Consider the following 14,426-nt stretch of genomic DNA (forward strand, 5'->3'; position numbering starts at 1 on the left):
GAGGGTGTGTGGACATCTGCATGGTGTCTTGCATTCAGTCTCTGATGATGAAATTTAAGTCACTCTGACCCGAGCAGACCTCTACATACTCAAATTAGTTTCAGGGCCTCCAGCGTGACCTGCAGATATCCAGATAACACGTTATATCCCGATCTAGAAAGGAAGGATGACGTTTCATTGCAACCCGTTGAACTATTAATGGGCCACCTGGAGCCTCCCCCGCCAATTTTATTCCAACAGAATAATGTTAATGTAACCATGTCCATCACCACTTGATGAGTGTGGATCCGTGGGGGAATGCGACTTAGCACATTTACAAGTACAGTTTGAACATACTTGCACTTAAGTGAAGTGTTGCTGTCAGTTTCTCTGGATGCACATGTTGCACTTTGTATTCCTTACCATTTATTTTAAAGCTTTAAGTGCACATTATTTTGCACATTCAAAAATATAAATCTATTAATTCATTCTTTATTATTATAGACAAAGGTACCCAGCTGCATATATCTATCCATCCCATCCATTTTCTCAGCTGCTTATCTAATTCAGGGTTGCTGGAGCTTACCCACTTAAAGGCCATTTTGGAACCAATTAAGAAGCCCTGTGGGAGAGAGCTGGAGTACCTGGAGAGAGCACAGGCAGGCACAGGGAGAACATGCAGACTGCATGTTTTCAGACCCAGAACTTTCTTGCTGCGAGGTGACAGTGCTACCCACTGTGCTACCCAGGAGCATGTAGCAAAGTAAAATATTCTCCACCTGTAACATTATAGTGATACATAAATAAATCAATAATTAAGATTCAATAATATAACATATAATTTTGAAAAGTACTGTCAGTATTGTAGATAACGTCTCTAGAAATAAAAACACGTGCTGTCTGGATCATTTGAAGCGGGTTTCTACTTGTAATTTTTAATCCTATGATGCTTAATGCCTCCTAAACACAGCACACTTACTCTCTGCACCAAATCACTCTTTTCCCCAGTAACCCAGGATGATCCACAGATGTCACTGTCAACAGTTTTCAGTGGAACTCTCGATCCAACAGCAAAAACTGTCGCCTCCATTCGATTTTAAATGGTAACAAATAATTCAGAAGACATCTAGACAAGTGCCAGAAGACTCAGGGAGCATTTTTAGACAAAGTAAAGTTATATCAAGAACTAACTCATTGTTATACATCATCCCCAGCAGGAAGACAGGTGGTGCTCTGGGGTAATTCATCTGCAAAATGATCTGAAAGGCTTGTGAATGCAGCAGGAGGACGTAAATATTCCCTGAGCTGCTACAGCCACTTGAGATAAGATTTGTCTTTTAACAAGACAACAACCCAGAACATAAAACTGCAGCTGCGCATGAACATGATGTAAAAGAAAGAAGAGAAAAAAAGGATGCTGCCCTGTCAGTACCACAGGTTTTTTTTTTTTTTTTTACCTTGCCAGGAAGAGTTCAGCTATGATGATGCAGAAATATCTGTACAATAATCAGAAATGTCTGGTCAAACCAAAGAGTCAAAGGTTTAACAGGCAGGCCTGGATTTATGGAATTAGAGTGTATTATTTTTGAAACAAGAACATGGCAGCACAGCGGGCAGCATGCTGGTGTGGTGGTTAGCACTGCGGACTCTCAGCTAGAATGACATCTAGAAGGTCTGGGTTCGATTCCAGCCCGTGTGGAGTTTGCATGTTCTTCCCATGTCTGTGTGGGTTTCCTCCCACTGTCCAAAGACATGCAGGTAATGGGGTTAGGTTAATTGATAATTGACTAAATTGCCCATAGGTATGAATGGTTGTCTGTCTCTCTGTGTTAGCCCTGCGACAGGCTGGCGACCTGTTCAGGGCGTACCCAGCCTCTTGCCCTATGTCAGCTGGGATAGACTCCTGCGACCTTGAAAAGGATAAGAGATGGATGGATGTATCGAACCGGCACAAATACTAAAGCAGAGCATTACACAGGGAACAGTTTGAAGGTTTATTAACAACACCTGGAATGTGCAGAAATCCAAGAGGTGAGGACAGGCCGTGGAGTCGGGCAGTATGACGGATACGCAAAGAGCAAATCTAGAGTACAGGAAAATACAAAATTAGAAACTAGATACAACAAAGTGGACCCTGAATATTTCTACTACAGTGACTGACAGGGTGGAAGAGCCTCTCCTCAAATAGTACAGGTAGGTGCTTAATTGATACTGAGCAGGTGTGGCGCAAAGGAACTGGTGGAAAACCAACATATTCAGGAATCCACAAGATGCCGCATACACACAGAGAGAGTCAAAGAGAGGGAGAAGATTATTTAAAAAGCAGCAGGTTAGCACTGCAGGGACCATAATAGGATGCTGAGTAGAAATAGGTTCAGCTTTGTGGTATGGTGTTTGGCTTGACTGTTTAATTTGACAGCAGCTTTGATTTGGTGCATGCTTAATCTATGGAGGCATTTCTTGAATATATTTTATCACTGACAAATATAATTTCCATCCTGATCACATCATGGCATGATGACAAGATTTCAATAGTTTGTCCAGCTGGGTGACATCCTGCAGTGGTCCTGCTGAGTGTATAATATATAAGAGAAGAGAAGGATGTAGCCGCTGTGACCTCACCCATTGGCTTTGGACTGTGCGTTTTGAACCCTCAGTGTGGCTGCTGCCACGTTAGCGATATCAGTCTAGAAGTTACTGTATTTGAGGGGAAATGTAAATTTATGAGCTAATGTGCAAGTATTAAACACAGACCCACTTACCTGCTAATTATTTTTAAGTAAAAGACTAATGAAATGACTTGTGGCTGACAACTTAGCCAATGTGTATTCAATTTCACATCACAGATGATCTTCCATTTTGAAGCACGGTATAACCAATATTTACAAAACAGACTTATTTTCACATTCGATATGACCCAAAACAAGTGAGTGTGTTTACAGATGTCACATCAAAAAGTCATTTTCCTTCTTCTGTAAGATTTTTTCCAACTACAGCCATTGCTCTCTGTCACCTTCAGATAAAATGCAATTTTTAGGTGCATTGTCTTCATTTGTCCACCTGGTTACTATTTTCATATTTTATATGGGGGAGACTCATGAGTTTCAAAAGTCTAACACACCACCATCACCAGTATCACACTGGAATAGAGAAGGTTGTACCAGCGTTTAGTTTGCAACAAATTCAATTCAATTCAATTCAATTTTATTTATATAAAACTGTCGCCTCAAGGCGCTTTGTATTGTGGGTAAAGACCCTACAATAATACAGAGAAAACCCAACAGTCAAAACGACCCCCTATGAGCAGCACTTGGTGACAGTGGAAAGGAAAAACTCCCTTTAACAGGAAGAAACCTCCAGCAGAACCAGGCTCAGGGAGGGGGGGGTCATCTGCCGCGACCGGTTGGGCTGAGGGGAGAGAAAGACATGCTGTGGAAGAGAGCCAGAGATTAATATCAATTAATGATTAAATGCAGAGTGGAGTATAAACAAAGTAAATAAGGTGAATGAGAAACAGTGCATTATGTGAACCCCCCAGCAGACTAGGCCTATAGCAGCATAACTAAGGGATGGTTCAGGGTCACCTGATCCAGCCCTAACTATAAGCTTGATCATAAAGGAAAGTTTTAAGCCTAATCTTAAAAATAGAGAGGGTGTCTGTCTCCCGAATCCAAGCTGGGAGCTGGTTCCACAGAAGAGGGGCCTGAAAGCTGAAGGCTCTGCCTCCCATTCTACTCTTAAGTATCCTAGGAACCACAAGTAAGCCAGCAGTCTGAGAGCGAAGTGCTCTGTTGGGGTGATATGGTACTATGAGGTCTTTGAGATAAGATGGGGCCTGATTATTCAAGACCTTGTATGTGAGGAGAAGGATTTTAAATTCTATTCTAGATTTAACAGGGAGCCAATGAAGAGAAGCCAATATGGGAGAAATCTGCTCTCTCTTTCTAGTCCCTGTCAGTACTCTAGCTGCAGCATTTTGGATCAGCTGAAGGCTTTTCAGGGAGCTTTTAGGACAGCCTGATAATAATGAATTACAATAGTCCAGCCTAGAAGTAATAAATGCATGAATTAGCTTTTCAGCATCACTCTGAGAAAGGATGTTTCTAATTTTAGAAATATTGCACAAATGCAAAAAAGCGGTCCTACATATTTGTTTAATATGTGCATTGAAGGACATATCCTGGTCAAAAATGACTCCAAGATTTCTCACAGTGTTACTGGAGGCCAAAGTAATGCCATCCAGAGTAAGTATCTGGTTAGACACCATGTTTCTAAGATTTGTGGGGCCGAGAACAAGAATTTCAGTTTGATCTGAATTTAGAAGCAGGAAATTAGAGGTCATCCAGGCCTTAATATCTTTAAGACATTCCTGCAGTTTAATTAATTGATGTGTGTCATCTGGCTTCCTTGATAGGTAAAGCTGAGTATCATCTGCATAACAATGAAAATTGATGCAATGCTTTCTAATAATACTGCCTAAGGGAAACATGTATAATGTAAATAAATGTAGCCAAACATCTAGCACTGCACTGTAAACCCAGATTTTGATTCCACTTAAAAATATTGAGTTCATATTACTTAAAATTGCCTAGAATGTGAACATTACTTGTTAATGCTGAGTAGACTGTACTTTTTGATGGTCTATCTTATTGTAATCATGTGTTTGAGTTCAAACAACTTAATATCATCAAGTTTTGCACCTGCTAAAAATCTAGTTTATACCAGTTTTAACAGACTGGGTTAATGTGCAGCTGCATGGTGGCGTGATGGTTAGCACTGCTACCTCACAGATAGAATACCATCTAGAAGGTCTGGGTTCAATTCCACCTTAGCCTGGGACTCTTGCTGTGTGGAGTTTGTGTGTTCTCCCTGTGTCTGTGTGGGTTTCCCCCCACAATCGGAAGACATCCAGTTACTGGAGTTAGGTTAATTGGTCTCTCTAAATTGCCCACAGGTGTGAATGGTTGTCTGTGTCAGCCCTGCAACAGGCTGGTGACCTGTATGGGGTGTACCCTGCATCTTACTGCCTTGTCAGCTGGGACAGGCTCCAGCCCCCACCACCCCCACACAACCAGGAAAAGGATAGGGGGGAACTGATTGGTCAAAAGACATTTTATTTTTTCATGAACTATAAAAGATAAGTTTGGTCAATTACAACATACAATTTAGTTCAATTGGATATGGAGTAGTGCTTACTTAACAGGCTGAGTTAAATGAACTGTTTCATTACTTAAAAAATTTAAGGCAACGAGTTACCTTGTTTTTTTAAGTAGATTCAACTTATCTGGGTTTACAGTGTGTGTCGAGAGTGTGAGGGGGCAGCAAATGGAAACAAACGTGACGAGCCTATTTTTACATCACCCATCTCTGTTTCCATTCATCATCAATGACGCGTTTTTTAAAAAAAAGTGCAGGTAGGAACTGAATGACTGATGATTCTGCTGCTTTTACAGATGTGATGACTCACGGGCTGAAATGCTAAACTCTGGATGCTGACCGCACAGTCGATTTGCAGAGCTGCAGCCGTTTGAACATTAAATATGAGTCCGTCTTTTTGAGGATAGACTTGAAATCCTTTTTTTGTTGCAGGGAATAAAAAACTGCAGAAGAAGAGTAAGGCTGTACTTAGATAAGCTAAAGTTCAGAATAAGATTATTCAGTGGGTTTGAGTTGAGGGTATAGACGGTGCGTTTGTGTAGACATTCGCAGGAGCTCGCTGAGCTGATGATATCAGTAAGAATGCTCTTATCTCAATTTTCAGTGGAGCTTGTTGCTCCCTCTCATTCATTGAACTGTTTCATCGAGCTCAATTTGCCATCATTGGGGCTCTAAACAAACTTGTAATAAGGGGGCAGTCCCAGATGACCCTGTGGGCCATGTAAACCTTTTTAAAGATATTTCTTTTCTAGAGGATTTTCAATATAACTAAATATCAGTGACACAGTAATTAGATGCCAATAAAGCTTCAGAAAAAAATGTAAAAAGCTTTGGCTTTACAGCTACAGCTACATGTCTAAAAATGGTAAAATAAAACCTGTTCAACTATGTCATTATAACTTTGTTTACAGACTGTTCTGTATAAATACATCTGTGTGTTTCCTGTATCATGATGGGCACCAGAATATAGACATCACTTTATCATAACCACTGTTGGTTAATGGTAAATCTTTAGTTAATTAAACCTTAGATAGTTGCAGTAATCATTAATGTTTACTAACTGGTCAATAACGTGTTTGTAAAGCATCAATGAATGATCGGGTTGTTGTAACGTTGTAGCTGAGCTTTTAGGTTTAAGAAAAGATTATAGTTTGAATTAAGTTTACAGTGTTAATACTGGACACTGAAGAATTTATTTAAGAGCATTTGGTTTGTTCAAATGTCTCGCCAGAGGTGTGACTGATCAGTTATCTGTGATCATAACATTGGTGGTCACTAACATATTATAGTATTTACGTGTTAACTAACACGCTTTAATGAGAATGCACCTTTTTCCACACCATAAAACACTGAACATCGTTAAGATGGAGGAGCTAACTTTCTCTAAAAGTGCTTTTGATGCCTCCTCAGTACTTTACCAGCGTCTGGGTTAGGAAGAGTTCACGTGTCCACTGTTCACGCTCCAGTGCGCTCACCTCTCATCTCTCACTTTGAATAAAGTGACATCAGGAGTTGTGAAACTGAATTGTGGATCCAGCTCATGCTGAACAGTTACAGTATAAAAAGGTTGGAGCCTCTCAGGAGTAAAAGGGCGACAGGTAAGGTACACCCCTGGACAGACTGCCAGTCCAATGCAAGCCTAAAGGTAGAACCTGCATAACTGCTTCATTCATTGATTGTGTCTTTGCCTTTGATAAGTACATTATCACTAAATATTAGAGGAATCTAGTCCAGTTTTTTATTTAATAGCACATGCATGTTCACTCCCTTTCCTGTTGGTGTTTGTCAAACAAAATCAGGCACAAACATTTACAGAACACCGCGGCACTGGAAGTGGCTGCTTGACAAGCACGACACAGAGACCAAGACTTCCTCTGCACAGCTGAGAGTAAAAGGAGACAGTCAGGAGCACCGAAAGCTGCCGAGTTAACGTAGCTCCTATTTGGTCACATCAGACTTGGAGTGGAGGGAACTGCTGTGGTTTTCCCTTGATCATAAGGAGAGGTCTGCTTCATCCTCTTATTGAACTTATGAGTGCAGACACCTGCTGTGGCACAAGAAGGAGGCAGGGGTGAGTATATGGGGGCCATCTGGCTCTAAAAAAAAAAGTCTCATTCTCAGTAGGCTCTCGAAGGCCTGATAAATATGTTCCTCAAAATCAGTGGAGGAAGAGCAACAGAGCCTTCAGCTGAATGTGCCTGAAGCTGTACTGCGAATGTCAGACAATTATTTTTGAGCCAAGAGCATTTTTAGAGTGAAACAATGAATCCTCTTCAGGCCTTTCATTCGAAACAGTGAGAAACCAGTGGGACTGGAAGTCTACAGAGTCTTTTTTTTTTTTTTAAATGCTTGCAGCTCGGTTTGATTGAGTGTGTCAGTGAACCTGTCATCCTGTCTGACAGACGCAGACAGACCTCAGGTCAGTGAGTAACAGGAAGGATTACCACTCCATGTAAAGCCTAAAGACTGAACTCCACTGATGTGGAGAACGTCCTCTGTGATTATTGTGAAGCCACAAAAATCTTGTCAGTCAAGAGCTGAAGAACAAGACTGAGGCTGTCGCTTCTGTATGAGTCACAGTAATATTTAATATGAAGAATTTCAATTCTTCCACACAATTCAGTTCACAACATTCCTATTAAAATCTCTTTTTTGATAACATATTCTGTTTGCAAAAGCTGCTCAATGGATTTCAGTGCTACTCTAGATTTTGGTTACAATTTAACTGTGTTTTATGATTTCCTGATGAAGGCGTGAGCGGCACTGATGTCATCATTATTCTTCACCTGCTGCAGTGTGACAACAGCAATTATCTGAAGGCACAGTGAGTGTGATGTGAAGCCGCTCCTGCTTTAATCGGGCCTTTTAATTCACAAATAATCTATGTCAGTGCTAAAATTAAAATTAAATGTTTAGTTTAAACTTTTGGACACTGCAGGTTTGAGCACTTTAGCAGGTCTTTGTATTTATGTAAGTACTGAAAGGTTTGAGGTAACAGGTTGATGTTTAATAAGTTAATAAGAAATTATGTTTTACATTTTATAATATTTTACTTTTTTAAGCTTTGTTTTTGTCACTGAATCTTGACTGAAACAGGTCATGTTATGTATATTCAGTTATCTGAACCTATAATCATAGCTCACAGCCAAAAGAAGACACAGTCAGCTGTGGATAACCCGCTTTGTTATCAAAGAAGTTATCAGAAACATGGACAGGTGGATCCGAGGCCCAGGATGGCGTAGAGCAGAATTCCCATCCACCTCCACAGGGAACCAGGCTCCCGCTACAGAGCTGTGGACGGCACCGGTAGGAAGAAGGGTGGTGATGCTCTCCAGGAGACGCTACTGTTCCTTTCATGTGTGAAATCAATGCTTTAAAGTGCCATAAGCAGCTATAATACTTGGTATTAGAATCACTAATACTATAATCTAAAAGGGAACTATTTCTATTGCCAGAAACAAATGTTCTGGATTATCTTGTGGATGCGCCCTCCAGTGGGATCTCTTCAGTCTGTTTAGAAATGAAATTCTTTGGCATTTTGAAGCTGCGGCTGTCACCATATTTATTCTGTTTGGATATCACAGTGACATTTATCATAGCAACAATAACAGTGGAAAAGCCTCTACAATGACACAGCTATCATTTCTGAACTCTGTTTTTCACTCCTTGAAATGAGTTCCCACTCCTTTTGATGGTGGGCAAAAGTGCAATATTTTATGAAATTTGATAAAAATAATAATGATTTTTTTTAATTAATCCTACCAGGAGTACACTTTTTCCAATAATTTTTCACTGAATGAAAAACCTCTCATTTATGTGTGCTTTAGCATTCCCACAGCTACATCACTGCTTGACAGTACATGCTACAACCTGGGATAGAGTAAACGGCTAGTTTAAGATACAGATGGCTATTAAATATTGTTGCATACTATAATATGCACCAGTATATAGTAACATAGTATACTATGTCATGGAACAGTGGTGGTATTAAGAGTGCGCCCAGTATCAGGTTTTATGTATCAGGACAAAATAAAAATCTTAAAATGAGAACATGTCAAATTATTACCGTGTCATCATTTACTTAACAAAAATTAAGCCAAAATGCAGCCGCAGTGTATGAAAAACTAAGTACAGTAAGTATGAACAAAAATTATGGAAATTAAGAGGGTAAGTGGCAGCCGGGTGCTGCTAATGGAACAAACGTGATTAATGGATCATCAGTATCACATGCAGACTCAGTGCACCAGCACATCTATCAGATCATCTCCCTGCTGTCTTTCTGCCATCCTCATTAACCTGCTTCTTCTCTCATTTATTCCTATTGCTGATTGGCTGCAGAAAGCTCACCGGCAGGTGTGTAAAATCAGAAGGCGGAGGATGAAGGTACCTCTCTCTGTCTCCCTCATCTCCATCAGCGCTGGTGTCGTCTCTCTGCTGCCTTTGAAGCTTTTTGTTTATTAGTATAAGTTAAGTTGGGAGTTACTGGCAGCCCTGTTTTTGGTTTTGGTTCTATTACTGTACCTTACTAATAACAATCTAGGTAATAATGTTGGTAATGAGACCAAGCCATGCTCAGTCAAATCATTTTGGTAGTCATGAACTTGTACTCTGCAGCTGACACATTTTGTTCCTGATTTCAGATGACATGAACTTCGAACATATGTAACTGTTCACAACATCGTAGCCGAGCACATTATGCTGTATGACATGCTGGCATTTCACTGTCTGTGATGAAAAGTGGACGTGTGAACGTTCTACACGACATTGCTGAAAGTATTCGCTCGTCTGCCATAACACTACCGTTCTCCTGGGAACCGCCAAACCAAGACCCATCCATCAGATTGCACAGGTTTCATCCTATCACGGTACCACGCTGGAATCCTCTGAGCTCCTGAGAGCGACCCATTCTTTCACTGATGTTTGTAGAAGCAGTCTGCATGCCTAGGTGCTGGTTTATACATCTGTGGACATGGAAGTGACTGGAACACCTGAACTCAGTGATTTGGGTCTGTGAGTGAATACTTTTGGTAATGCAGTGCAGACTCTTGAGTCCGTCTGATTGGCCCATTGCGTCCTGTCACTGTATGTTTGGCACCTACTAACATCTATTTTTTTGATCTAGTTTTTTCTCATCCCTTTTTGTTCCCCATCTTACCTTCTTTTACAGCACTTTGGTCAACGTAAGCTGGTTTTTAAATGAGTGTTATAAATAAATATGAGTTTGAGTTTAATGAGTTTTACTACGGTTAGCATGAATATAATGAAAACTGTGCTTCTTTTGGGAGTTTCATGATGAATAATTTCCAGCCTATCCTCTTTCTTCATATTAGTCATTTGCTTCATCGGTCATATGATGCTGCATTATGACAGCAGCCTAGCAATGTGTAGTGTAATGCGATCAAATGTGCAGATAAAAGGCACTGACTGCACACTTACACTGTAATCAGAGTGTCATGGATGACATAAGAAACATGGAGAAGTTGTAGTCCTGTAATGAGTTTTTTAGTGATGCTAACAGACAGGTGACAGCTAATTAGCGAGTCAAATGGGGACACAGATGGTTAAACACAACGAAAAGAACACGAACATGTGACGGCCATGCAATAATCTGGAGCAGTTAGTGTTGAGGTGCGGCTCCACGTGGGAACAAACATGCACAGTGGTGACTCGGTCTCTGCGATGAAGTCAAAGCCAGGTTAAGGGCTAAATTGCTTGGATGAAAACTAGTACAGCTGTTCAGTGTGAGTAGGTAAATGATCAGCTGACAGCTTCAGTTTGCGGATGGGCTTCATGATTAGTCTTTGCACCCATTACTCTTTTCCTCTGAGTGTGTTTTTCATTTCGCTAAATTGAAGAAGAGTTCCCATTTATTCTACGTGGCTTAGTTTCCCATTAGTGTGTTATTTGTAGCTCTATGTGCAATCCTAATTTTAGAGCCTTCAATTCAGTTGCAGAATCTCGGGGTTAATGAGGAGTCACACAAATCTGGCACAAACAATTCTCCAGAACGTTCATCCGCTCACGCTGGTTTGTTTATGCGTGACCGGTGTCAGACCTTCCCAGAGCTAGCTCAGTTCACCTCACGCTGATTAAAATGAACTTATAACTAAGTTTAAATTTTGAACACAAGCCATAGTCAGAGAAATGAACTGCAGTAGTTCGACTCCTTTAGGGTTTTTTTAATGATCTGCTCTGAGCAGTCCTTTTTCAACTCCAACTATCCATGCGACTGTCATCCATTATTACTTCCCGAGTGAATTAGCGCAGTTCCCAAATGGTGTGCCTCGAGGCAAGTCCAAGTGTGCTGTGGCATTCTGTGATAACCATACATTATTATTGCAACTGCACAAAAACTAATAAACTTGCTGCCTCCCCCAGGATATGGGTACCTGTCATTTTCGAGGTGCGTGGCTGGATGTTTTGACGTGTTTGTTGGCCCACTCCCTTGGGGACTGTGGTCTGGGGGTGCTCCATGGTGTGGGGGGGTGGAGGTTCTTGGGTACCCGAGGCCTTGGGGCCATGCCAAGGTGACCGGCCTCTGGCGGGGTGGGCTGCTCGTTGCCTCTGGTTTCCTAGGACTCTTGACCTTTGGCTGGGAGGACTCCATCTAGCAGCTGCCATCAGGATGTGTGACCTCAGGTCAAATATAGCATGCCTCTGGCTGCTGGGGGTGCATTTTTGTGGCTTCTCACCCTCATTATAAAGTGTGTTTCATGACAAAGACAAACATTTACACTCTCTTACTTTCTCTCTCAAACATACATAAACATAACAACACATTTGTGTATCTGTGTTTTTTAATGTGTGTGTGTGTATATATATATATATCCCTAGCTCCCTAGATGGAGCCCTCCCAGCCAAAGGTCAAGAGTCCTAGGAGTTGTCTCCGGGTACTCCAGTTTCCTCCCACAGTCCAAAGGCATGCAGGTACTGGGGTTAGATTAACTGGTGATTCTAAATTGCCCACAGGTGTGAATGTGAATGGTTGTCTCTCTGTGTTGGCCCTGCGACAGGCTGGCAACCTGTACAGGTGTACCCTGCCTCTTGCCCTATGTCAGCTGGCATAGCCCCCCGAAAAGGATAAGCGGAAGAAAATGCATGGGTGGATATTCATCTTTCAGGTGCTGTTTACAGGTGCAGCAGTTGGGGAACCACTGTATTTTTTCATTTGTGCGCTGTCCTCTTAGTCTTATCTTGTCTCTAATTTTCTCTCCTTTTTGCATTCTTGCTCTTTTTTCTTTCCCATCAGCTCTGGCATTGTCATATTATGTTTGCACTTGTATGAACATTAGAAATAAATACATCAATTAAATAAAAAGAAAACACTAGCCTATAGAGAATTTATAGCGCTCATCTTGGAAAAGCAAATATGTTTGGCACAACAGTGTGTTCAGATAATGATTCAGATTGCAAAAGCTGCCTACAGGACAGGCTTAAAAAAAAGCAACATTAATGAAGGTACATTAATTAGCATATATTGAAGGCCCTGATGATCAGAACGTAGAGTTGAGGAACCAAATGAAAAGTTCAGAGGCAGACGTGAACAAAAAGAAAGCCTTTATTGTGACTGATCAAAGTTCAAAAATAACATCCAAAACTGAGAGTCCAAAATGCAGTGCAACTAAATCCAGGTGTGACAAAGGACACACACACACACACGAGGTAATCAGTGAATTATGCACAGGAGGGTGACTAGAAACAAGTGAAAGTGTTCACAGGTGAGCGCAGTCAGGGTAAACCCAAGGTGGAAGTAAAAAAACCTGTGGGATGCAGGGAAACCAGGCTTCAAATTAAAACAGGAAATAACAACCAAAGACACTGGATGGCTGTCCTTTAAAATATGTCCACCTGTGATTGTTTTTTTTCCCCTTGACCTTACCTTCACGCTCTCCGGGTGCTGACCAATGGGATGACACAGCAGCGAAGAACTGCCAGGTTTCGCTAAAGGAAACAACCCTGGATTGGACAACCGTAACACAGGCCCTGGTAGCGTAAGTGTCCCGGCTAGTTGAACTCTGTGAATCTGAGTGGCTGATTGTTGTGGTGGCAGTGGCACAGGTTTGGACATGAGGAGCGCACCTCCTTGTTTTATTTTTGTTTCGATTGGAAAATCCAGAGTGGAGTTTTTGTTTTTATGATTTTTTTTCTTTTCCGTTGGTAAATGAACTGAGAGACATTGTGGAACTGAAATATATTGCTTTTATTTCTTTTTCTGATGAGTGAACTGCGATGTGGGGATTAACTGAGCTGTAGTCTCTGTGTTGAACCTATAAATATTCTGTGCATTTGCAGCTAACCTGGGTTGTTTTCATTCTGGGTCTGAGGGTGTTAAGTCTTGGTTACTTTCATCCTTTGTGAGGTTTGGAAATCTTACATGTCAGGAGAGACCTGGCTGGCACCCCTAAAACTAAAACCTAAGCAAACCGTCACAACATGAACTCCTCAATGAAACATGAAGCAGAACAAGGGCCAAATGGATCAACATAAGATGAAGAACTGAGAAGGAAAGACTGATGGCACTATACAAGAAACAGACTCAAAATAAGAACTGAGATTTAATACAAACCAGAATCCAAAATATCAAAATGTGAGACACACTTAAAAGCAAACTCCTACAACAACACAACAACAATCAAGCATGATAAAAGCCTTGTACGCACACTGTGTCATAGATGATCTCCTGACTTTACATTAGACAAACACAAAAAATGTACCCATGAATATATTACAAGTAAAATAATTCATGACATTTTAAAATATGGGATAAATTCAGGAAAAATAAGCATGTAGTAGACAACAAGAATACCCTGGAAAAAAAAAAAAAGTTTTTGAGCCCAGCAATTACTACATATGTCAAAGCACTGCATCAAACTAAATTAAAACCACTTGTCCCCAGTTTTGCATCTCTTATAATCAGTCGCACAATGACTGACAAAAGCCTGGGTACTGGATGACAAATTACTGTCACCAGGCTTCACATTGACTAAATATGCATTCATCAGTGTTAACCCATATGGGCAGTAATTAGTCATGCAAATTATATTAGCAGGACTATTCTGTGCAATTATCAAGTCTGGATTCTATTCTTCGGGGAAATTGATACCGGCTGCTTTCTTTCTCATGACCCTAACATTAATTAATGAACCAAGTATGCAATTTATCTCCAGCAGTGCAACAGCACTGATTATTTTTGTATTAAAATAACCACTTTATACAATAAACTCTATTAGAAGTGGCACGCTCTTATTGTTTCATTGCAGATAGAATGATGAAAACTTGAGCTTTGCATA

The sequence above is a fragment of the Archocentrus centrarchus genome, chromosome 19 (assembly GCF_007364275.1).
Source record: "Archocentrus centrarchus isolate MPI-CPG fArcCen1 chromosome 19, fArcCen1, whole genome shotgun sequence".
NCBI classification, from domain to species: Eukaryota; Metazoa; Chordata; class Actinopteri; order Cichliformes; family Cichlidae; genus Archocentrus; species Archocentrus centrarchus.